General features: G+C 37.8%; 1 protein-coding gene across 2 annotated transcripts in view; it reads left to right on the plus strand.

Moving 5' to 3' along the window:
* The window catches only part of NELL1 (neural EGFL like 1), an 820299-nt gene that overhangs the window by 628964 nt on the left and 166234 nt on the right, over nucleotides 1–25101 (plus strand). The window lies entirely within an intron of this gene.

Here is a 25101-nt window from a genome sequence, read left to right on the forward strand (position 1 = left end):
TCGTGCTAAGTGTTTGGCATGTATTATGTTATCTAAACCTCATAACCCAGAAGCCAGTGGCTTATCACCATCTTCTTACCCCATACTGCTAATCTAATTTCATCAGATAACTACACTGTTCCTACTTGCCATTTTTCAAGCCTATAAGCATACCTCAGGACCTTTGCATTGGGTGTTCTCTCTTTCTGGAATGTTCTTTATATACACAACTCATTTCTTTACCTGCTTCAGGTCTCTACTCAAATAACATTTGTCAATGTGGCCTTGCCTACCAGTCTGTTAAACTTGCAGCCCCTCCTGGCTGGCTCAATCAGAAGAGTGTGCAACTCTTGATATTGCGGTCATGAATTTGAGCCCCACTTTAGGGGTAGAAATCATTTAAATAAAAACTTAAACTAACATTGCAGACCCCAAGTTTGCCCCAAATGATAATATCTCCATTCTCTGCCCCCTCCCCACCAATACTTGTCACCACTTAAGACATTGAATATATCACTTATCTGTCTTGTTTATTGTGTCTTCCCCACCACTGGAATGCTGCCTACCCTGATAGTAGAGACTTTAGTCAATGTTTGCTGTGTGGCTACAGCTCTCAGAAGAGTGCCTGACGCTAAGCATGCACTCAAAAGATACTTAGTGAATAAATGAGTGATTATCCTCATTTATTGAGTAAATTGAGACTAAGAACTGCCGAGTAATATGCCCGAGATTATAGGGCCTAACAAGTGTCAGAGCTGTGATTTGAGCAGTTCTTTTTGCCTCAAAGCCCAGGCTTTTACACACTGTTGTTTGCAGTCCTTTCAAAAGACAAAGCTGATTAAAAGGGCTTTGACAGTTTGCCAGAGTGCATCTCTTGTGTGTTGTTTTTCTTAGTTGAACTCTGAATTCTGAGTGTGCCACTGTGATTCCTCTGTATACCATCTGTATCACGTGGATGTTTGAGAGGCTAACTTTCCTTGTAGCACTTTAGTTGATACTCTGTTCTTTAGAATGGGATAGGCATACTCTATTTCTCATAGGACAGGTCTTTATAATCCTTGATGCATGCTTCTAGGACCTATGTCATCTCTATATTCATCTCATAACAAGTGCATAAAGAATGTATTTGCATCTTGGTTTTACAGATGAGGGAACAGAGCTAGGAGATTAAGGAAATTGCTCAAGTTTGTAAAGGTAATGAGGAGGACATCTGGGACTTGACTTCTCTGGTGGTTTAAAATTCCATGCCTTATAAATTTCCTTCATTATTCTGTCATGCCACCCTTGGTCTCTCCCTCATAGGAGTGTTCATTTCTCTTGTCCCAATTCATTAACATGGAAGTTTAATCTTAAAAGTGCCAGAAGGAGGTTACTGTAATACTGCTATACCCGTAGAGCATTCTTACACCATGACAATGGTGCACAGTGTAACCTTTCAAGATGGACAACCTCAGCCACTCTTCATATGCCATTGACCAAGTTCTATAACTTCCTGAGATGCAAGAATGTCTCAACGTTCTAGGGACTAGAGAAAGTCTGCTTTTAAAAAGCAGATAATAAATTAGTAGGTGGTAAAGAATCGGTGGTGTACAGACTCTCCTGGGAACCTCTGTATTTGAGAGCAATCTCCTCAGTTGTAGGTACTACTTAACAACTCTTCATAGTCACTGAATCTGTCAAAGCCATTTCCTTTCTAGAGCATCTCAGGAAACTATCGTGAAATAAGCATCATTTCCCTCTTAAAAGAAACATGTTCAGGAAGGTTCGAATGAGTTTTTCAAGTTCAGAGAGTATAAACATTGAGCTGGTATTCCAATAGGGGGCTTTCAGTCCCCCCTCCAATCTTTAAACTTGAAGTGAAATAAAAGCAATGTGAGTCTCTCAGTAATGCCACTCCAACAGAGATTGATAATTAAATATTATTCTAAAATAAAATACCTTTCACATGGTAAAGTTGGTATAACATCCCCAGGGAAGTGAAATTTTAACAATCAGAAGGAAACAAGACCTCTGAACAGATGCTTGTAGATAAGGATTCTATGAGATCTGAAGTCTTGTTTCATTTATGCCTGCGGATCTTTTTATAACAGCCCTCATTTTTTTTTACCAAGGAGAAAACTTATTTTAATGTCAAGTAAATAGGTTTTCATGACATGAACTATCTAATGTTTTGATAGTTATTAACATACAAGAACTGGGCATCTGAGAGAAACCTTTTCCCTATTCCTCAGTCTATGAACATACCTGTGGCTAAATATACTTCAAATGATTATGTGCCACCCACTATTATAATTGCTTAGATTATAAGATAGATACTACTATTATCCTCATTTAAGAAAAAAGGAAGCCACAACTTCTAGGTTTGAGATTGGAATTAGCTTTCTACAGCACGATAGGTAGTTTCTGTTGTTCTAATAAGTTCCAAGTTCTCTGCATTGTTGAAGGAATTTCTAAAAAAAATGATTTCGTTGTTTAACTCACTCTCTCTTCCTCTGTTCAGTTTCTGCAGTGTTTTTTTTTTTAAGATTTTATTTATTTGAGAGAGGAGAGGGAGGGTGAGCATGGGAGAGGGGCAGAGGGAGAAGGAGAGAGAGGGAACCTCAAGCAGACTCTCCACTGAGTGTGGGACCCAATACATGGCTCGGTCTGATGACTTTAAGCTCATGATCTGAGCTGAAGCCAAGATTTGGACACACTTAAACAACTGAGCTGCCTAGGTGCCCCTGGTTTCTGTAATATTTAGCAGAATTATCATCTAGTAAAACCTTTGGTAAATGTCACATTCTATTCCCTCTTGTTTAAGGGTTATCTCAAAGCCCTGAAATAATCCTAGAAGTTCAGGAAGAGGGAAAGGCAGAAAGTCTGGAAAACACACAGAAAGTTAATAAGCTTTTATTTAAATATACTATGTAGGTAGAAAAAACACACAAAACGTAAATATATAACTCAGTTTTAATAAGCTGAAACTAGAACCAAGATTAAAAAATACAAGATTATTTGTATCCCAGAAACCTTGTCTCCTGTCCTATTCCAAGGCCCCACCAAGAGGATCCGTTGTCTTGACTTCTAATACCATAGACTAGTTCTGCCCATTTTTTGAATATCATATGAAGGGAATCAAACTATATGGTCTCTCTTGTTTGACTTCTTTAGTTGGATGTTTGATTTGCAAGATTTACCCATACTGTTGTTCATAGCTATAGTTTTTTAATTCTTCCAGAATAGTATTCCGTTTTATGGATATGCCAAAATGTATGCATCCATTCTATTCTTGGACATTTGAGCTCTTTATAATTTGCGTATTTTGCTACAATAAATATTCTTCCACATGTCTTTGGGTGACCATATCCAAATATTTCCATATATGTATATATCTAGGAACAGAATTGCTGGGTATACTTAGGTTCAGTTTTAATGGATACTACCAAACTGTTTCCCAAGGTGGTTGTACTATTTATATTACCAGTAGCAATAAGTAGGAATTCTAATTCCACCATAACTGCATGAGGACTTATGTACTATCTTTTTTATTTCAGCCATCCCGCTATTGTGGGACTATGTTATGGTTTTAATTTGCACTTTTCTGATGACTCATAGAGTTGAACATGTGTTGCGTGCTTATTGTGCATTTGATTTTGCTGATTTATGAAGTACCTAGTCAAGTCTTTTGCTGTTTTATTGCACTGTCTGGTATTTTCTGATGCACATAGTTTTAAAAGTTGAATGTATCTACATGGCTGCTTATGAAAAAAACAGAAACTCTGCTCTGGTTCTTCTACTCCATTCCTCCTCTCCAGAGTACTTCATTTTCTTCCCCATATCTCTAATAATCATACATTTATGTTACTATTTCTTGATTTCTCAGTTTTAGAACATTACCTGTTGACCACCATGGAAGACAAAAGATTCATTTATTTCTCAATTTCCTGCCTGCAGTACATGCACAGATAGACACAGAGGCACTTCCCATTTTCCTCTTCTTCAATTATGATTAGGTCAGTGTTCAGTGTTTACCTTATTATGTCTCTATAAATGACATTTATATGGGAGCTTCATAGTTAGTCAACACTAGTTCTTTTGTACTACACAAATGCTTTCTTTATCTGGATTTAATTATTATCTCATTTTGTTACTGTTTTTTCACTCATTTTTTCATTCACTCAGCATTGATTTAATCCCAAATTTTCTTTGAATAATGTTATCTTCCCAATACATTGAAATTTATTTTATATTTTATAACTTTAAGTCGAAGGAAGTTTTTCCAAAGCCTTCTGACCTCCTCCGTTCTGTACTATTAGCTCTTTTGGTTTCTATCAGAGCTGTTTTCTTGGATCTACATTCAACATCATCTCTTTCTTGTTGAGTCTCCCCTGAATCTTGTCTATTTCTCTTTTTTGGATTACAATCTAATTTATATAGGATAGATATTGCATTGGATTCTTGAGAAAGAGTGTGTGGAAGATAAATTGTTCTAATGTTTCAAATATCACATGTCAGAAGATGTTTCTTCTCTACCTTTGTACTTAGTTGATAGTTTGAATGGGTTTAGAATTCTAGATTAAAAAGTTTTCTTTAGAACATCGTAGGAGTAACTCTGTTGTCTTATTTTTTCAGTGTAGCTTTTGAGAAGTGCAGTGCCACTGACTATTTAAATGACTTCTGATTTTTCTTTTTCTGAAAAATTCTGGACTCTTTATTCTTGGTGTTAAAAATTTTTGTGAGGTCCTATTATGAAACCAGTGCACTGAGGGCTTTGAAGATCCTTTCAATTTGAAATTTTCTGGTTTTATTTCTGGGATTAAAAAAAAATCTTTCATATTTTACTCCCCTGAATTGTCTTTGTTCTTTATTTCTGGAACTCCTATTATTTGGGGCTTAGACCCTTAAATTGGACTAATTGTTTGATTACTTTTGCTTCCTTTTTCATCTGTTTCTCCTTTTATTTCACTTTTCTTTGTTGGGGAGGCAGAAAGATTACATCATTTCATCAACTTTATCTTCCAAAGTTATTGTTATTCATTTCTGCTATCCTGTTTTATTACTGTTTCCTGAATCATCTTTTTATATTGTTTTCAATTCTTGTAGACAGTAATCTTCTTTGATATTTTTCAGCAGACAGCCACAATTTTTAAAGTTTTTAAAGAAAATATTGCGTTTTCTCTAAGGTGATTTCTTTTCCCTATGCTAGTTCTTTTTCACACATCCAGTACCCTTAGCTATATGCTCACTTTTGTGAGTGAGACATTAAAACATTGGTGGAAACCTCAATTTACCTATGCAGGGTATGGATGTAAATGATTTTAGACTCATTCTTTTTTAGCCATTCCAATTTTCTAGAGAAAATTCTTCCAATCTAATGGAAGGAATTAAATTTCTGGAGAAATTGTACTTCATTGCTAGCATTCTGAGAGACAGATGGGGAGGGCAAGGCAAAGGGTTTTCAAAAATCATTCTGTAAATTTTCACTTAATCAATCCCCTTTTTCTTAGTGTCAGGAGAGAGTGCCCTTCAAGGTCCTTTTAGCTGGACTAAGAGATCAATATGAGACTGACTAATAGGAGAAAATCAAATTTAATATCACAAAAACAGGCAATCCAACAGACATGAGATTCCAAAGGCATCAAGGAAGGCAACATGAAGTATATAGGTCATTCTGAACTAAGGAAAGGTAGGGAGTAGAAGTTTGGGACTTGAGAGGAAAGGAATGCAATTCATGAGAATATGAAAAATTATAAATGTTTGATAAACAAATGTTTGCTGGGCCACTTAAAAACAAAGAGAAAACTGTGATCAAACAGGCCTTGCTGGGCTCTTGCCTGTCTACCATGCCTACTTCATATCATAATGCAGTTACCTATGGGGATGGTGCTCTTCCAGGAGCTGGTCCTCTATCTAAACTCATTTTAGGCAGTTGAGGAGGAGGAGGGAAAGAGCTTTTCTTGAATCTTCTGGGTTTTGATTGCTTTTTAACATAGCATACTTTTTATGTCAGAGTGGCCCATATTGGGGCAGCCTGTCATTGGCCTCATTTTATCGTTGCTCTCAGCTGTCTTCCAGCTTTTATGGTACCCTCCACTGGAAAGAAAACTCTAGTTTTTGATGGGGCAGGAGGAGGACAGCAGTCTGGATAGAGTTAGGGAGTGGCTCTGAGGAATCGAACTGCCTATGTAATTTCCAATTAATTTTCCCCTTTGCCTCACAGTTTGCCAGAACTTCCAGAGATAGCTGATGCTTCCAATTTCTGTGTTTGGTGGTACAAGTCAAGTTGCTTCTTTGTTTCTGCCACTGCAAGCTATGAGTCATTTTTCCCATGTCTTCTGAGTGAATTAACACTTATTCATCCCTTTCCAGCTTCCAAAATTATGTCTCCTTTGTCTCTCTTCCAATGTGCTTTGTCTTTGAGGGTTTATGACCTTCATAATTTCTCTAATATTATTTTATTAGTGTTTGATGGAGACAGTAGAGGTAAATGTGAATATTGAATCTAGTGTCTTTAATTGGAAGGTAGCCCCTCAGTTCTAAAATTGTGTCTTACCTGTAGATGAAAAGTCATAAGGGACCCTGGCCAATATGAAAATGTATATACAATAATAGTATTATAAAGGGCTGTGATAGAAAATGCTATAAAATATATTTCTCTTTTAGAATAAACAAGATTGGGGGAAGAAATACAATTTATAAGTATCCCATAACAGCTGCTCTCCCCCCACCAAAAAAAAATCAGAAGAGGCTTCCTGAAAGGATAGATATTTCTCCTTTGGAAGTAGACTATAAATTTAATTTCAAAGACTGATAGGGTATTATTTAAATGTTAAATATTTGAATTATTCCTTTAAATTGGCAGGATGTTTTGGGAAATTGGGACTATAAATTGCTGTTCCTCTAAGGATAGTTAAGTCAGGTTTTAAAAAATCAAGAGCTATTTCACATGAAATTTCATTTGAAATACAATTTCAAGTGATTTGGAAGTGAGCCTTTCAATGGCTTGGGAAATGACCAAGGGGATGTAAATAAGAGGAAATGGTAAAGGGAAATGTAGTACATAATTGGGGTTGAAGGACCATCAAGATACCACAGAGACGAGCACTGGGCTCAGACTTATTTAACAACTTCATTAATGATCTGGAAGAAGAAAGATTCAACAATTAATTAAATCTACAGATGGTCCTTAGTGGAAGTTCCAAATACCAGGGAGAACTGAGAAATAATACAGAAAGACCTATGGGTCAAAAGCTTTGATAGCTTTGGGCACAGAAGAGCAGAATTAAATTTGGGGAGGATAATTACAATTGAATACACTTTGTTCAATGAAAAAATAGGAGTTAAATTGCAAACAATGCTGAGTAAAAAATAGTAAAGCTAAGAGAAATTGTAGGGCTAGTGAGAAAATTATTTAGGCAAGAGCAGAGCTTTGTGACTCCAGAAATAAATTGATTTTTAAGAATAAAGTACACTTTTTGATGTGCTTGTTGTCTAATCACAAAACATTTAGGCACCAGAAGGTTGACATTAAAAACAAGAGTTGCTCTAACCTCAAATATACTTACATTTTCATAAGATACATGGATTAGAATCTCACAAATACACTGCAGTGGATTAGTGAGGTTACTATTGAGAAATGATGGGAAGAATGGGGGGATTCAGGAGGCACTGTTGGGAGGGGACTATGTAGCAGTAGATTATACTGATATAGTGGAAGTTTGGGAAGACTGACAGATACTTTTATGCCCTATCCTAGTAGTACCACCCACAGTAGGGAGCCTTCTAGGTCTGGATGTTGGAAGCCTGTTAAATTTTAATGGTACAGTCAATAGAATAGAACTCAACCGGGGCCATTAGAATGGAAGTCCTCTATTTGTGGGCAAGATGTCAACTACTGATTGAGGACTGTGCACCTTAGTTAATGAATTCCTTTAATTCTCACACTCCTTCTACAAGATTAGACATTATTTTCATCCTTAATGTACAATCATGAAAACTGAAGCCTAGAAAATATAAGAAAATCATCTAAGGCTAAGTGCTAATAAGCACAGGGAAACTGGTATTCAATCCAAGGGCTGCCTGCTTCTAAGATCTGTATGTGGTCTTTCTTTTTTTTTCAACTGTGCTACATCATCTCTCAGAGAATATAAGCATAAATAATATATGCAGAACTCGTGTATATGTATTTGTCTATTCTTTAGAGTTTTAGGTGCTTGTCTTGGATAGAGAAACAGTTTTCTTCAGCTCTTATTGACAGAGCTGCTATTGCATATAAAGTATGTGAGCAGAATTCACTCTGCAATTTCCTTCATAAGGGAGGAGTGTTTTGTATCTGTGTTAAGTGATTATGTGTCTTGGGAAGAAAAACACATCAACTCATTAACATGTAGCAGGAATTATATAGTTTGATAATGCCATCCCTGACTGCTGTCACCCAGAGTAAATGCCTAAGAATTACCACGTTTTAAAATTTAAATATTTGTTTTCAGGAGATAATATTTAATATTCAGATATTCTAGAAATTTAAGGAAATGCATGGAAAGTCTCTATCCTCCAGCTACAAGTTTCTCTACCTAGAAGGAATAAGAATTAGTAGTTTCTGTCATATAGGCCACCAACTAGGACCAAATGATATGGGTTTGTGTAGAGCTGATGATGAACAGACTTAGTGGAGTTAAATATGAGGGGAATTAAGTGGATTGGAGAGAATTAAGATAAGCTTCATAGTTTTATTTGGAAGCACTCAGACTGGGAGAACTCCTCATAAAAAGTGTGCTGCAAACCACTAAGTAATAGAGAAGTGAGAGGATAAAATGTGGGCAGCTTTACTGGAAAGTGAACAAGGTAAGAGGGGAAATCCAGATGAACACTGAGAAGAGGTGTCTATGATGACTGCGCTAGCCTCTTCATGTCTTCCATCTCTTCTGAATGACTCAAAATTCATCAATCCTGGAGAATATCTCCAGTTGAGAAGAATTCTATGTTTGTAATAAAAGTGAGATAGTTTGACTTGAAACCTAATCACATTTAGGAAAGTCAAGTATCTATTCTGGGACAGATCAAGCAGATTATGAAAGACTTTAGCAAGCTGATAACAAGACCTTTCTAACTTTCGAATCTACATTTTGCCAAAGAAAACCCTGTTTTGGTCCCTGGGGAAAGAGACCAAAGAAATCCTTCTACCATTGACTGAAATGACTCGTTTAGTTTCTACACCTCATTTCCCCCACTAAAATGGCATCAGAGATTGTGGACCATGTTTCCATGATACAGTGGAATCTCTTCTATTGTTCTAGTAATAGTAATTCCTCCATTATTTAACACTTTATGGGAAATATCACAAGTCATGTTACAATGTAGAACCTTGAAAAGCATGAAATAATAAGAGCATAATTCTACTTTTTGACACCAGTAGAAATTACATTGGCCTCTCTGAAAATAACACCAGAATCGAAGGCTCAAAGATGAAGGAGTCTGAAAAAATAGTAAAAAAAGAAACATCAATTCTCAAAATCAACCAAGTATGAGAATTTATTGATTAGGAGGGGAAAAAAAAACCCACTAGCTGAGATAACATCTCATCTAGAGAGACTAGGTCAATTTATACAGACTTTAAATGTCTTTTCAGTAACTTCTTCAATTCTAGGGACATGTAGTTGCATGTTTTGGCAGGAGCAGTTTTCACTGGCACATACCTGGTGATGAAGGCTCCTTCATTGTGTAAATGAATTTTTGTTGTGATACTTGTCATCAAAGCATCAGTAACTCAGTAAGCTGTATCCCATGAACTTGCTCATCACCTGAAGTGTTCCTTTTTTCCTACAGAGAAAAACTAAACTTGTAGGAATCAAGTGTGTAATGCAAGTGTTTTCTAAAGCAACTTTTAATACCAGTAACCAAAAAACACTTTTATAGAATTACCTAACTCATTCATATATAAAACATTAAAAAATAAGCTGTGATTCCTTTAGTAAGTAAAAATTGGCTTCAGAATGCTAGATAAAAGAGCAGAAGCTAATTTTATCCCAGTAACCCAAAGGACTTCTAAAGAAAGGACTACAGACAAACAAAAAACCAGACAATTAGGGCCACTTGTGAATTGCAGAACAGGCTTGTGTTCATAAAGGTTACCAACTGCTTTCTATGTACAAAAATGGCTTAAAATAAATCCAGATCATGAGCTACGATTGGAGATAAGAGAAGCACATAAATAATTATTAATGCCTGATTTTAAAAGGATAAACTCTGTATAAGAGCCTTGAAGAGCTCTGGGGGACTTTAGGAGTACTTCTGTTTAGGCAGAGTGGAGAAAAGATCAAGGAAATTGTCATGAATGACAAGTGTTTGATAGAACCCTAAAAAATGATTCGGACATATGCAACTGAAAGTAGAGAAGTGGCATGCCGGACAGGATGGCACAAACAAAATTTTGTAATGTAAAATTACAGAAACATCTGGGGAAAGCTGAGCAATCTAGAGTGAAAGGTAGGTGGGATCATGCTTGTGTTAAGCCCAGATGCAGGAGGATGTGTCCATCGTCTCGGCTGCTGCACACCATCATGCTATTATTCCAAGTTCTCTCTCTTGTGTATCTATTTAATTTCTTCTCTCACTGCTCCCTCTTCTCACTCCTCATTCCACCACACAGACAACCATTTAATGTACCAGATCAGTCTCTTTCCTCATATGTGTTCCTTTAATGTGCATTTCTGTTCTTTGCATTTTGATTTGCGATGTATTGAAGTTGTATGATGTTATATATCTTACCATGATTCCTTTTTAAAAACTCAGCACTTTAGTTTAAATGGAAAAATTTAGATTGATTGCCCTGTTTGCTTGAAGGTCACTTTGACTGGCAATGATCTTTTGTGTAGTCCCTGTCTTGTGCTTCCATCATGTTCTCTTATCTTTCCCTCCAAAATAAAACCCTGATGGCCATATACCCTCTCAACTGCAACCACTGATACTATCAATGGCCTCTTAACTGCCCCCTCTTGGACCTGTGTGAAAATCTCCCTGGAATATAGATCAAAAAAGGGACCGATGGGTTAAAATGCATGTGTAAACTTTACTTGATGAAGTACTGTTTCCAGAACAGCTGCATCAGACCACACTTCTCTTGGCAGTGCAGGAATCTGCCAGTGTATGCATAGCATCATCCAGGTTTCTGTTTGCCGATCTGATGTATGAAAATGATTGATCTTTTTTTTCTTTTAGTTTTTGCTTTACAAAGTACTAATGAGTTTGAGTATCTCTTCCTACGCTTCTTTAGCCTTCAGATTACCTCTTCTTTAAATTACCTATTTGCCCACTTTTCTATTAATTTAATAGAATTAATAATTTAATTTGCCCACTTTTCTGTTGTGGTTTCTATCTTTCCCTTGTTGATTTTAAGATTAGAATGATGTTAAAGAGTGGCAGAAATGGGACATGCTTGTTTTGTTCTTCATCGAACAATACTGTGGCATGAGTTTCTTTCGTTAATTATAATGTTTGAAGTGAGTTTTGATATATTACTTCTAATATAGAAAATTATTTTCTATTCCACAGCCATAGGGCATGAAAAAATACATGTGCACATGTGTGTGTATATAGGTATATACACACATGACCTCATGTAATTATGTATGTATATGTGTTTATATATATACACACATGCACAGGAACCTCACATAATTATATAATATATATGTGTAAGAAATATGTGTCTATACACATATACATGCACATATATGTGAGTGTTATAAAGGCCACAGGAAATATTGGGCTCATTTTTTTTGTGTTAAGTGCATAAATTATAATTCTTTTAAACATTAATATATCAGTGTAAAACAAATGAAGAGATGGCTCATAGCATTAGGCATGAATGCCTTCATTTTTCATATATCTTAAAAGAATCCATTGATTCTCATGAGTTAAAAAAGTGATCCATTTTCATTGGAAATATGGGAAAATATGGAAATGTAAAAAAGGGCAAAATTAAAATTATTTATCATCTTTATACCAAAGGGGGAAATACTCATGAAACTCTATTTCCTTTCACTTTGCATAATTGTATGCACTGTAAAAAAAATTTAATTTTAAAAATATGCATATTTTATCATGTTAGGACCTGTAAAACATATAAATTATATAATTAAATGTCCATTTACACTGAATCTTATATAAGTAGTATTTTACAGCCATATGTGCTCTAGATTCTAAATTTAAATTATCTAAATTCATGCATATTAGGGGCATCTGCCTATCTCACTCAGAAGAGCATGCAGCTCTTGATCTTGGGTTTGTAAGTTTGAGCCCCATATTGGGTGTAGAGGTTACCAATAAAGAAACTTAAAATAAAATAAATTATACATATTAAATGTTAAAGTTATATTTATATAAGAATTATAAAATTCTTTATAAACTTTAAAAATGGGGCACCTTGGTGGCTCAGTGGTTGAGCATCTACCCTCGGCTCAGGGTGTGATCCCGGGGTCCTGGGATCGAGTCCTACATTGGGTTCCTTGCAAGAAGGCTGCTTCTCCCTCTGCCTGTGTCTCTGCCTCTATCTCTCTCTGTGTCTCTCATGAATTAAAAAAAAAAAATCTTAAAAAAACTTTAAAAATCTTTGTGTAGTTAGCAAGTTAGCCCGTATTGTAGATATTAGGCTATATCTTGTTTTTATATTAATGATATCATAACCTACTTTTTTACAGAAGTGATTTATAATAATGCTAATGAAAATAGACTTGGCTTACTCACTGTCTTCCATTGAAATACCCATAGGTGGGCTTTATAACTTTATACTGTAGTTCCAGTCACCAGTCTCTGAACATGGCTCCAAACTGTGTCCCCTGAGCATCTCTGTTTCTTTAAATGTTCATTAAAACTATGACATCTGTCATATTTTCTAGCAATTTAAAAGCCTTGGGTGATTTGCGCCCTATCTCTGCTCTCATGTTGGATGACTTATAAATGTGCATGAGTTCACCTTTATGGGAAGTTTCTGGAGCTATGGGACTAGACATACTTACCTTGGTGACAGAAGATCTAAGAGGTGCCACCAAATGATGTTGGAGAAAATTAGAATCAGCAGGAAGATCACAGGAGACTGGCCTCAGGCAAAGGCAGGGATCATTGTATAGCTTCAGAGAGGTCCAATGTAAGGAAGGCAGGTGGAAGGAGCACAAGGCTTCATTACAACAGAGAATAAATTCATTTTACCCATGACCCTTACAGTGTCTGATACAGAGTAGATGCTCAAGAAATGGCCCCTGAACTGAATTCTAAGTTGCTTCAGTATCGGTGTTTAAAATCTACTTTTGATTTTACTCTTATTAATATTTGCTTGATTAAAAAGTTTATTCCTATTCCATTCTTAGCTTATATGCTCATTTTTCCATTTCTCTTTTCTTCTGCTTCCTTACACTTTAAGTGGAGAACACACAGTCAATGATTTTCATAGCACTGATTGGAACTAATAACTCTCAAACAATCCAGATATTCAGTAGTGGTTAGAAATGCTACTCAGAATGGTCATTATAATAATGATTTGTATGTCAGTAGGAATAACAGTCATGTCTCTTTTGAAGAAAAAACAAACTTGGATGACCTCAGCAGGTGTAACCAGCTATATTTGCAGAGGCTTCTCCTGAAATTAGCAGGAAAGGCCCAAGGAAGATGAAGCATTAGGGATGGTAATGGAATATGAAGCGTATCCATTTCAGGTCAGCTGCATGATTCCAAGTGGACAAATACTTCATGATTGGAGGGTCGCTAAGAAACAGTTGTGTGTTTGGTTTCATTATTAGTAACTAGGCATTTTGTCAAGCTGTGTGTGTTGTTGACAGTCTCATTTTGATGGTATTCAGTTATTGTTTTATAGTAGAACCTCAAGTAAGCGGGTAAGAAGAGCATTCGTTTTTGGTAAGGCTAGACACGACTTTGGATTCTTTTTTAAAAATTTTTTTTTAAATTTAATTTTATTTTTTATTTATTAATTTATTTTTTTATGACTTTGGATTCTTATTTCAACCCTTACCATTGTATGTCACTGGGCAAGTCTCACAACTACTTTGTGTTTTAGTTTCCTCACCCATGACATTAGGATAACAATGGCTAAATGAATTTTTGAAGGATAAGTGAAAATCATAGCTAACATTTATTGAGCACTAACTGTCCACCAGATGCATGTTTAAGGGTTTTCCCATGTATTTGCTAATGTGAGCATCAAACTGCAGACAAGAGATTTCCCTGTTTTATAGATGAGGCAGGAGGGAATGCGACAGAGAGATGATAAGTAATTTAACCCCAGGTGATGGTGGAATGTGACAGATCCAGGATTCAAGATGAGGCAAACGAGCTCCAGGGCCTGCGTTTTGCTGCCAGTTACTGTGCTAACGTCTGTCATAGTGTGAAAGCTCTGCTGCTGATGGGAGGAAATGCTGCTGAGGGAAGAGAGGGGGGATGCTGGTAAGGAAGGTCATAGAGGTGCTGGTGGTAAAGAAAGAACATGACAGGTCTCCTTACCCTGGTCAAGTCAGTTTCTTTCTAATAGCTTCTTCAACGTAGCCTTGCCACCTAGTTTAGAATTTCACAGATGGGGACAGCCTGGTTGGCTCAGCAGTTTAGCGCCTGCCTTCGGCCCAGGGCGTGATCCTGGAGACCTGGGATCGAGTCCCACGTCCGGCTCCCTGCATGGAGCCTGCTTCTCCCTCTGCCTGTGTCTCTGCCTCTCTCTCTCTCCCCCTCTGTGTGTCTCATGAATAAATAAATTAAATTAAAAAAAAAGAATTTCACGGATGGAATATCTGTGCACATATGAAAGATTATTACTGTACACATTCCTAGTGGCTACTCCGTGATTATATGCTACTTTAAAATAGTTTCTGGTTCTGCGTTTCTGTTTTCTCCTAATTTTCACGTTTCTTGAAGAATGTCAACGTTAATAAAACTCTAGTTTGGGTCACAGAATCCTTTCTAGAACATCAAGATGAGAGATTAACATCAGATCCTCTCTTCTTCAACACCTACCGCATCTCCTACTCTCCACCCAGAGCTTGTTTCCTTATGAATTCCTTCTAGTGTGTGGTGGTGGTGGTCGTTGTTTGTTGTCTGTGAAAGGAGCTCACTCCCACTGAAGCTGCACATTTCATCAAATTTTTATGGTCATTCCTATTTTCAGGTGAAATCTGCCTCCTTATAATTCAGCTGTTGGTCCCTTCCATGTAACGTACAGCTTCCCAGCCGCTGAGTGACTAATCTTAAACTTTTTCCCCATATGACTTCCCCTTTTGCACTTGACACATAACTCCGGGCTGCCAAGTTCATTTGGGTTCCTAAGTCTGCCACTGATATATTTGCAGCCCTTCAGCCAATTTCCTGTTATCTCTTAAAGTTGATAAACAAGCGATGCCCTCTGCATGTGTCTCCATTTCTTGAATTGAGAGCAACTTTCATTGGTGCTTGGCCCAAATCAGATCCCACTAGAAAGTTCAGCGAGCATGTACTTAGGATTCATGTAGGCCACGAATACAGGAAAACATGAGATTTTTGGTTTCATTAATATGTCACCCGTTAGCATCTATCTTCCCCTATGATTGTGCCGGTTTCAGCTCTTCTATCTCCATCTGTCCACCGTTTTGTGGTTCATGGTCCCTATCCACATCACTGTGGGTTAAAGCACTAGCCGTAGAAGTCATAGGAAGACAGAGAATGTTAAGAAGAGAGATGAGAGGGAGGGAAGGAGGTGGGGGAAGAGGAAGAGGGAGAAAGATAGTGACTTTGAAAGGGCCTGTGTCAGTCAAACAGAAAATAACACATTTCAGACACCGGTGATGGCAGCAATGACAAATTTCACAGTGTGTCTTTGAATGTCACAGAGCTATTGAAAGAATATGGCAAAGAAAAGCACCACATTTAGTCTCTGTTCCTTTCTTTCTACTTCAAATTATACAATCCTTTCTGTAACATTGGCTGTTGAAGCTGAAATATCACTTGCTATAAAGCAATCTTAATAGAACATACAGAGTGTCTTTCCAGTGAAAACGTAAAAGATTTTTATTGGATGAACGATATAGAATCTTCAGCCAGAGCTCCTTGAGAAGAAAAATAAATGTTTTAACCAGTGTAAGTCACTTGCAAACCATAAAGCTGTCCAGGGTCATTAGGAAAAAAAAACAAAAACAAAAAAAACAGATAATTGAAAAGGGCAATTGGGAAGGCTTTATTACTTTTAAAAATATAAAACAGATACTTTTTTTCCCCAAGTTCTTGACAAATTAAGCAAATACTTACCTGCCAAGCTACAGCCCAGGTGAGGACTATGAAAGCCTGTCACACTTATACATTAGGTATTTGTCCTGCATCCTTACTCACATCAGCAATTTAGGTAAGTTACATAATGTTCCCTGTGGGGACACTCACCAGAAAGTGAAGATTAACCTAAGAAATTATTCTGGGTTCCTTCTGGAGGCAGGTGAAATTCATAAAGTCAGAACTGTACCAACAAGGACCTGTTAGACCGGAGCTGGCAGGTGGCAATGTGTGCCACTTACACTTAAGGAAAGGGAGTGTAGCCTGTTTGGTCAGAGAAAGCAAGACAGGCTCCCTAGCATTTGATTTAACCCATTCATAGGACACAGAGCACCCTTGACCTTAACACAGGCTGAAGGGGAAGGAGAGTGAGTTTCACAGCAGGCCTCCTGGGCGTGCATCCTGTCTCCACCTGGGTGTAACTGTGATATTTGCAAACTCATATGATTCCTCTGAATTTAAAGTATAAAATAGAATAACAGCCTCTACCTCACGACTTTGTAGTAAGGGATAAATATAGCAATGTAGTTGTAGAAATGTGCCTTCAAAATAGCATGTTTTAAAAGGTTTTATTTATTTTAGCGAGTATGAGCATGTGCCTGAGAGGTGAGGGAGGAACAGAGTGGGAGGGAGAGGGACAAACAGAATCTGCATTGAGCAGAGCCTGAGGAGGACTCCCAATCCCAGGACCCTGAGATCATGACCTGAGCTGAAATCAAGAGTCGGCCACTCAACCTACTGAGCCACCCAGACAGCCCCAAATAGCATATTCTTAAATACAGTTTCCATCCCTCTTTGATTTAATTTTTAAACAGGGGAGGAGTTTACCACTTAAATGTTAGAAAAGAAATGCAAATCTGATCTCAGCTTTAAATATTTACACAGATGTAGGCTTCTGTAATTCACCTTGGCTTTTAGTCCTTCCAGTTGTCAAGCAGTCGCCACTGTCATGCTTGGTTTCTCTCTTGATGTCAACCATACTGAAAATCCGACGCAGGTGAGTTGGACAACTACATTTCAGAAGAGTTCGTTTTTTGATCTCTATCCATATTTTCAGCACCCTGTTTTCCTCATTCTTCTCCTATTTGGGGAAGAAAGGACCCTTATACTATCATCCGTAGTAAAGTATTGGAGATTTTAGGCAAGAGATCCACCCACAACATTTGCATTTGATAGAGATTACAGATGTGGAATGAAATGCCAGTGTTCTAATGGTGAAATCTGAGACAGTGTCACAAATTTATGCTGTGTCAGATACGGCTTGGGTACCTAGATTTTCCTGTAATGTAGCCACACTTCATTACCAGGTTGCCAAGTATGGCCATTAAAGGAGAAAAGCAGAATTAAGAAGGTTAACTGGTGAGCTACAGAGTACTGTAATGCTTGATGGAAATATCCATTCTTTTCTTTTTTTTTTATTAATCCACCTTTAATCTACAAGATGCCCTTGGTATTTTGGTCTCTGCCACTCTACTAAAGAGTAAATAAGCTTTATCTCCCGTGATGTGAGGAGTAGTTGAACTACAGTTTTTTAACCTAAGAAGGCACCTGAAGAAAGGTCCTTCATCTGCAGCATGTAAAGTCTATTGAAGTTGCTAAACCCTCCCCGTTCACCTCTGCAGTCACCCTGAGATAGAGCTGACCAATGCAACTGTCTTGTAATTGGATAATCATGCGGGTGAGAGCAGCTAAGCACTAGCTAGCCCTATTGATATTGGCTGATGCCAGAAGAATTGACCACTGGCTCAGTTATCAACACCTACAGGGAAGCCACTGATGGAATCAAGTAAGAGGTAGCTGACCTCCTGTGGAAGACATTCTTTGCTGCTGAAGGGGGTGTTTGATTGTTCTCCATAGGTATATAGGAAAAGCCACATACTCTATTTTTATTATCTTATATCATAACCTAGCCTGAGCCCTCATTTCATAGAATGGTGGGAATTTATTAAAGAGGATTCCTTTCCAGAGTTCTATGAAGATGCTGGGTTCTCATAGACCCCAAAAAGCATTTGAGCATGTCATATTGTCTACACTGGGCAGTGCTGGGCTGTTGATAGATAAAGGTGCTCAAACAATGTTAAGAGTCTTTCTTTCTCGCATCTGTTTTCCTCTGGGCCAATGTCATTATCAGCATGGTGAAATGTATGCTGCCTGGCTCCCCAGGAACCCATCCTCACTTTCTGGTCATCCTAGTGGATATAAAAGAGTTCTTTAGTTCTTCTAACAAATGTGTCCTTAACTGGCTTCATTGCGATGTTCAGGTGAGATGCTGCTGATCAATCATTCTGCATGAGTCATTGACTGAGGGAGGGAGAAGTCCACAATGGAAAGTCAAGAATGTTATCAGGACAGGGAGTCGACATCGGACATGCCAGAACAACCAGTGTCTATTTGGGCACAAAACATAGGAATCTTTTCAAAGCTGGGAGCCCAGTGTTTAGAACCCTGTCTCCCCAGGCACATCATTCAGGCTATCTCCATCAATTCTAGCTCGGTTCTTTTTGTAGGGTGCTGAGAGTGAGTGTGAACGTGGGCTTCCATCACCTGTGGAACACATCATCTTCCATCTATTTGTCAGTATTGTAGAAGAGACCTCTCCTTCCTACTCCCACCTGTGCAATCAAAAGCTCTGGGCTTCTCCCCCTGTGGTGCATTTGTTTGTTTAATCTCATTGCTAAACCTCAATTTTCACAAAGGGCAGGTGACCTGCAAGTTATTTTCTCAGGCCTGGACTCTAGAAAGAGCCTGGCTTCTCTTAGAAGGAGTGAAGGGAGAAATCCAAGGAAGAGATTGTAAACAATATCTTAACACGTTTTCCTTCCATGTATATTAATTTATACTCCTATTTTCTTCTACTTGAGCCAAAGTAGGGCACATGCTCAGAATGGACATGAGACTGACTTAGCCATTGCTGTTCTTTGATTAGTTGCTTTCATATAGAAGTAAGGGGACAGAATAGTTCAGTTCAAAGGCTTTATTGGGAATTTTTGAGCATGTGGCCCCTACTGGAACAATTATAGTAAGATAGGATTTTCTGACTTATCTTGTCCAATTCTGCTTTATAAACCCCTAGAAATTCTGATTGGGGTTCACATAGTCCTGATTTCTAATTTTATAGGCAAATTTGAGACCAAAGGTATTATGACGATTCAAGAAGCAAGTAGACTGCTGTGATGCCAGGCACTGTAGAATGACGCTTCTTACTACTGAGTCATCACAAATCTCTATTTCATGTAAAATAGATAATGATGAGGATTAGACATTCATCATGAAGCTGATAAGGCTTAGTACTGGAATTAAAAGATTTTTTTTTTTTAAATCCAACGTTCACTTCCTGAAGCTCAGCACTACTGCTTGGATCTGTACCTCTATCTCCTGAGTTTTAGTCTGGAAGACTTTTCTTAGTGGCCTGGAGGGGATCAGTCACTGTCATTGTCCTTAAATTCTTTTTTTTTTTTTTTGTCCTTAAATTCTGTTTCTTGGTGAAACTTCAGGGTTTTAGCACATTTGCCTTACTACGCACTTGTGGTGGGATGGGAGCCAAATAGCTTATTCTAGGCCCTCCATTCCCTGTTCAGCCAAAGGTGTCATACCTTTCATCTCTTAGGTTAGGGCATGGCAAGAGACCTTGCATTTGAAGAAAGGTCTTGCAATAAAAAATCTGTGAAGACCTTGAGTCTCATGATCTGTAGGGTACTTTTAATATGGCTTCTTATGGCTATGTGGTTCTACCCCTAGACCCTCTGGGTCCACCAAGCTCCTCTTTGGTCAGACAAACCGCCTTGCTGCTTGGCTTGTTTTTGGCATTGCCATCAGGAATTTTTATGATCACTTGACTTATTTAGCATCCCAAGAATGACCAAAATGCATGGCCCCATCTAATTTTGCAAAGAATATAGGAATATCTTGGTTTTTGATAGTATGTTTTGTAGTTTTGTTTTTACTGTTATAAAAAGAAACAGGATTCTCACGTGTGTGTGTGTGTGTGTGTGTGTGTGTGTGTGTGTGTGTGTGCACATGCTGTATTGTTATTTCAGACCTGTCATTGTGTTCTGTACTAACAAAACACAAAGGTGTGTGGCCTGAGGTAATCGAGGTCAGTGGAAATGTTTCCAGTGAAGATAATGTAAGAACTCAGATTCTGGGCCATAAGAAAGTTGGCCTGGAACAAACTATTCTCTTCAGGTACTCTTTCGTTGCCTAGGATTTTCATGAGCTCTTCTGCAGCATCAATTATCACCTCCTAAGCAGCTGACTCACCGATCTATATTCCTGGACCTAATCCTTTCCAGACTCTAGGTCCACATGCTGCTCTGAAATTGGTTTCTTAATGTGTTGAAAGACCCTTGACCTGGTCAAAAATGGACATACCATCTTTCCTCGTCCTGAATTATTTCTTTCTGCTCAAAGTTACCATTTATTCTTCCACTCGCTCCCATTTTTAGTAAGCCTGCCCCTTGCCACAGCTAGGAATGGTGGACCCGTAACCGAATTAAATCCTGAGACCCAAGAAGATGATTACCAAGCCAAGATGGACACTGAACACGTGTTGAGCCAACTGGATTTTGTCTTCTGGGGATTTCAAAACAGGATGTAGAGAATGAGTCAGTAAGTGCACTGGCCATGTGAATTTTAAGGTCATACATATGCAGATAGAAACAGAATTGATGGGGGATCGCTGGGTGGCTCAGCAGTTCAGCACCTGCCTTCAGCTCAGGGCATGATCCTGGAGTCTTGGGATCGAGTCCGGCATGGGGCTCCCTGCATGGAGCCTGCTTTTCCCTCTGCCTGTGTCTCTGCCTCTCATTCTGTGTGTCTCACATGAATAAATAAATAAAAATCTTAAAAAAAAAAAAGAAACAGAATGGATGCTAGGAAAACAAACTTCAGAGACGCAGAAGTAAGAGCTTTGTAAGTGGCAGGCAATCAACAGCAGGAGAAAAGAGAAGACGGAGAAAAGGAAGAGTAAATTTATTGATTGCCTAGTTCCTAGGAAGGTCAGCAATACTTGATATCATTGGGTTCTGGAAGTTCTCTCTGTTTTTATTTAATCATGCTTTCTCTTGAATTTATTTAAGTGTACTTTTGTCCCTGGCAACCAAATTCTTCCTAAGCAAGGCATTCCTTTCCCTGAATTTTCTATTACCACAAGAAGCAGATTATTTAGTGATTACTCTTCCAGTTATGGCACTACATAGTGCTTTACCTTAATTAATTTCTCAATCTCAAAACACCTTTATGTGATAAGGAGCATTCTCTTTGTACAGATGAGGGAATGAGGTTTAGAGAAAACAAACATCTTGTTCAAGGTCATATAAAAACTGTGTCTGACACAAGAATTAGACAATAAGCCATCTCACTAAAGTTATGTCCTTATTTTTGTGCTTTTTATCAGGCCCAAATGCTAAATCTTTATAAAAAGTACTTATTTTACATCATAGCATCCAGTAAGTTCTCTGAATTGTGTCTTAAAATATTCTATCTTTTGTTCAGCATTCATATTAATACCCATAGTTCACACTGGTGTAGTGGGCAGGTCTATTTTCTATAAAGATCTTCATCAAATTTATTCTGTGATGAATTGTTTGCCAGATTCATTATTCCAAAGCCCAACTATAATTATATTACTCTACCCTGGAGTTCTTCTGTGGATCCCTACTACCTGTTGAGACTGATGATAATACTTTTTTACTATGTTAGTGCCTTATCCACGATCTCCCCAAATTAACTTTCCTACCCCATCCCTCATCCCTCTTATGTTACCTTGCCTTCCTTCTAAACAAAACTTTTCATTATTTCTCCAGATAGTCTTCGGACATTGCTACTTCTGTGTTTTGTTTCTGTTCCTCTACCCAAAAGACTTTTCCTTCTCTTTAACTTTCTGTAATCCATTTGAAATGCCCTCTCCTCCATAGTATTTGATTCTTCCAGTTGAGTGTGACTACTCATTCTTTCCCTTAGAAACCTTAGAATGTCTCTTATATGCTTTTAGTGTAATTCCCCTTCCTTTCCTTGTGATACAGAGTTTTTAGTTGCAAATATAGGGATGGCAAGTACTTGGCCTGTGTAGGATTACTGTGTTCATGACAGGCAGCATGAGTTCACTGAAGTTCTCTTTACTGGGGCTACCTTAGAATCCCTCTAACATAATAGTCAAGGAAGACACTACCAACCAATTGGAATCCTTGTGCCAAATGAAACTGGCCTGGTATCCACATTATCATACCTCCTGCTTCTCTTCATGCTTGGTACTTGACCTTGGACTCAGCACAGCTGTAGAAAGCATTCCAGAGCCTTTGCTGAGGACTACCTATGTCTCAATTCTCCATTTTCTTTGGTCAGGGCACTGTTTTAGGCTGAAAAAGGAAGAATACCAACATTCCAGGGCTTTGACTCCTTTTGCTGCAATTTTTTCACTAGTCCTACTTATAGAGATACAGATGCTAGATCATTAAAAAAAGGCAGCAAGCCTATTAAAAAAAAAATCTAACCACATGTTTTAATGTGAGAATTGATTTCCAATCTGCAGATTAGAAGGTCATTACTTTGACATGACATTCATTTGCAATACAACTGGTCAGATTTTTATCTTAAGTGAGCAGACACTCGGCCTAAATATAATCTGTCCCCTTCTTACAGGTCATAACTCGACATTTGGAAGAATATGATGTATGTCACTCCCTCATACACATACAGACAACAAGCACATAACTAAAGAAAGAATCCAAGAAAGAATGAATGACATCAGGAAAAGACACCATTCAAATGGATTTTACATTTAAAAATCTAGGACATAAGATTATTCTATTAAGATTCCATTTATATTAAAAGTAACTATTATAAGTTACATATTTCAGATGAATGTTTAAAAATAACAAAATGAGCTTACTTTATCACTGTTCTTAACTACTTTATGCATTACAATGTTTTCCCCCCTTTTTTATGTGGAACTCTGTTTTTCCTTGTGATACAGTGGAAATGTCAACTGACTTCCCCTTTTCATTGTTCCATCATGTAGATACAAGAAAACAAACCTGTTGGAGAGAACATGATGATTAATGTCTATGGTGCATTGAGTATTCACTACTTGCGTAATTCATTTCATTTCCATTCTACGGTAAATGGAGAAGTCTCTAGGTATTTGGGAAAGTAAGTTGCCAACGGAGGGAATACATCCTGAGTAAATTTCAGGTTCCATCAGGTTTTACTTTAAAACTGAGAGATGGAGTGGGGTAGGGAAAAGAAAGGAGATTTCTTTCTCTATTTTTTCTTTTTTAACATTTCCTGGTCTGGGCTCCATTCCAGCACTATATTCACATGATTCAATAATTTATGACCTAGCATAAATCAGATACCCATCACAGTTAAGTGTGATTTGTTATATGTGTAGATTTCTGTTTATGGTATCTTTATTGAGATTTTCAGCAATAAGATGTAATATGTAATCTCTACCTATTTAAAAGCTTCATGCTGTTTGATCACGAAAATGATTTGCGTCTTCCTTATCTCAGTGGAGAGAATATTTGATACAAGTTTGTCTACCATGAAGTCCCTGTGGTATAGCGTGCTTGGCAAGCTCCCCCACTGCACTGAAGCATACGGTGTGTGCTGAATGACGGCGGAATTAGAGACACTATGCGCTGGTGGCCAATAAACAGCAATTTAGTTGTGGAGAGAATTAGCTTAATATAAACCCAGAATTTCATTCCCACCTCCCCAGCAGATGGCATATAAGGTGATATTTTCTGAAAAGAATATAGCCTGGCCATTTTGCTTCTCTTAATATACCAGATGTGATAGAGACAGTACCAGTTTGGGGGTCAGATTACCCAAATTAAAACATTGATTCCCTCATGAATTCGTATCATAACCTCAAGGGAGGTATAGAACTTTCTGCTTCTCATTTTCTTCATCTGGAAGTGAATAGAATATCTAATTTACAACTTGAAAGAATTAAATGCGATTCAGGGAAAGTGCCTAGAATAATATCTGCCATGCAGTAGGCTTTCGAGAAGAGGAAAGTGTTAGTATCCTGCCATGGATAGAGGGAGAGAGAGGGTGACATCATCCATAAGTGAGTGAGCAGAGGACACTGGTTTCATGGAGGTTTTCTAAACCTGTTTGTGGGCTTTGCTTCCTTTACATTTCTCGGGAATTCCTTTGTTGAACAAAACCATAATCTTGAGGAGTGTTTGCTTATTGTGCTGTCCTCCTTATCAATATGTGTCTGACAAGAACTAATAATCAACCCTAGTTGGGATGGAGGAACAATAAAAATGCTTTAGTGGAGACGTGCATTAAAAAATGATTTGTGGGAGCACCAGCCACACAAATGGGCCAGTGACTCAGCCAGTTAAGCATCTGACTCTTGATTTGGGCTCAGGTCATGGTCTCGGGGTAATGAGATCAAGGCCTATGTTGGGCTCTGTACTCAGAGTAGAATCTGCTTGAGACTCTCCTCTCTCCCCTTCCCTCTGCCCCTCTCCCCACTCACATGTTCTCTCTCTCTTTTTCTCTCTAACAAACAGATAAGTAAATAAAATCTTAATTAAAAAGATGATTTGTGGTCCATAGCAGCACTGAAGCTAAGTTGAGGTGCAAAATTAAAGAGGTCACCAAAAAAATCTGTAACCTCTAGTTCTGCAGACATCCCAGACAGTGATCCTGGTCTCTGATACACTCTCTTACCTCCCCATGTGTAAGGAATGTAGCATTCTAAGTAATCCCATACTTTGGCTAATTAAAAAAGAAAAAAAAAAGTATATAGTAACAAAATGCCTGAGAAACTTTATTAAATCTAATAAAACTCCAATTGCCAATTCAGAGGGTACCTCAGTCCCTTCA

The sequence above is a fragment of the Canis lupus genome, chromosome 21 (assembly GCF_003254725.2).
Source record: "Canis lupus dingo isolate Sandy chromosome 21, ASM325472v2, whole genome shotgun sequence".
Taxonomy (NCBI): domain Eukaryota; kingdom Metazoa; phylum Chordata; class Mammalia; order Carnivora; family Canidae; genus Canis; species Canis lupus.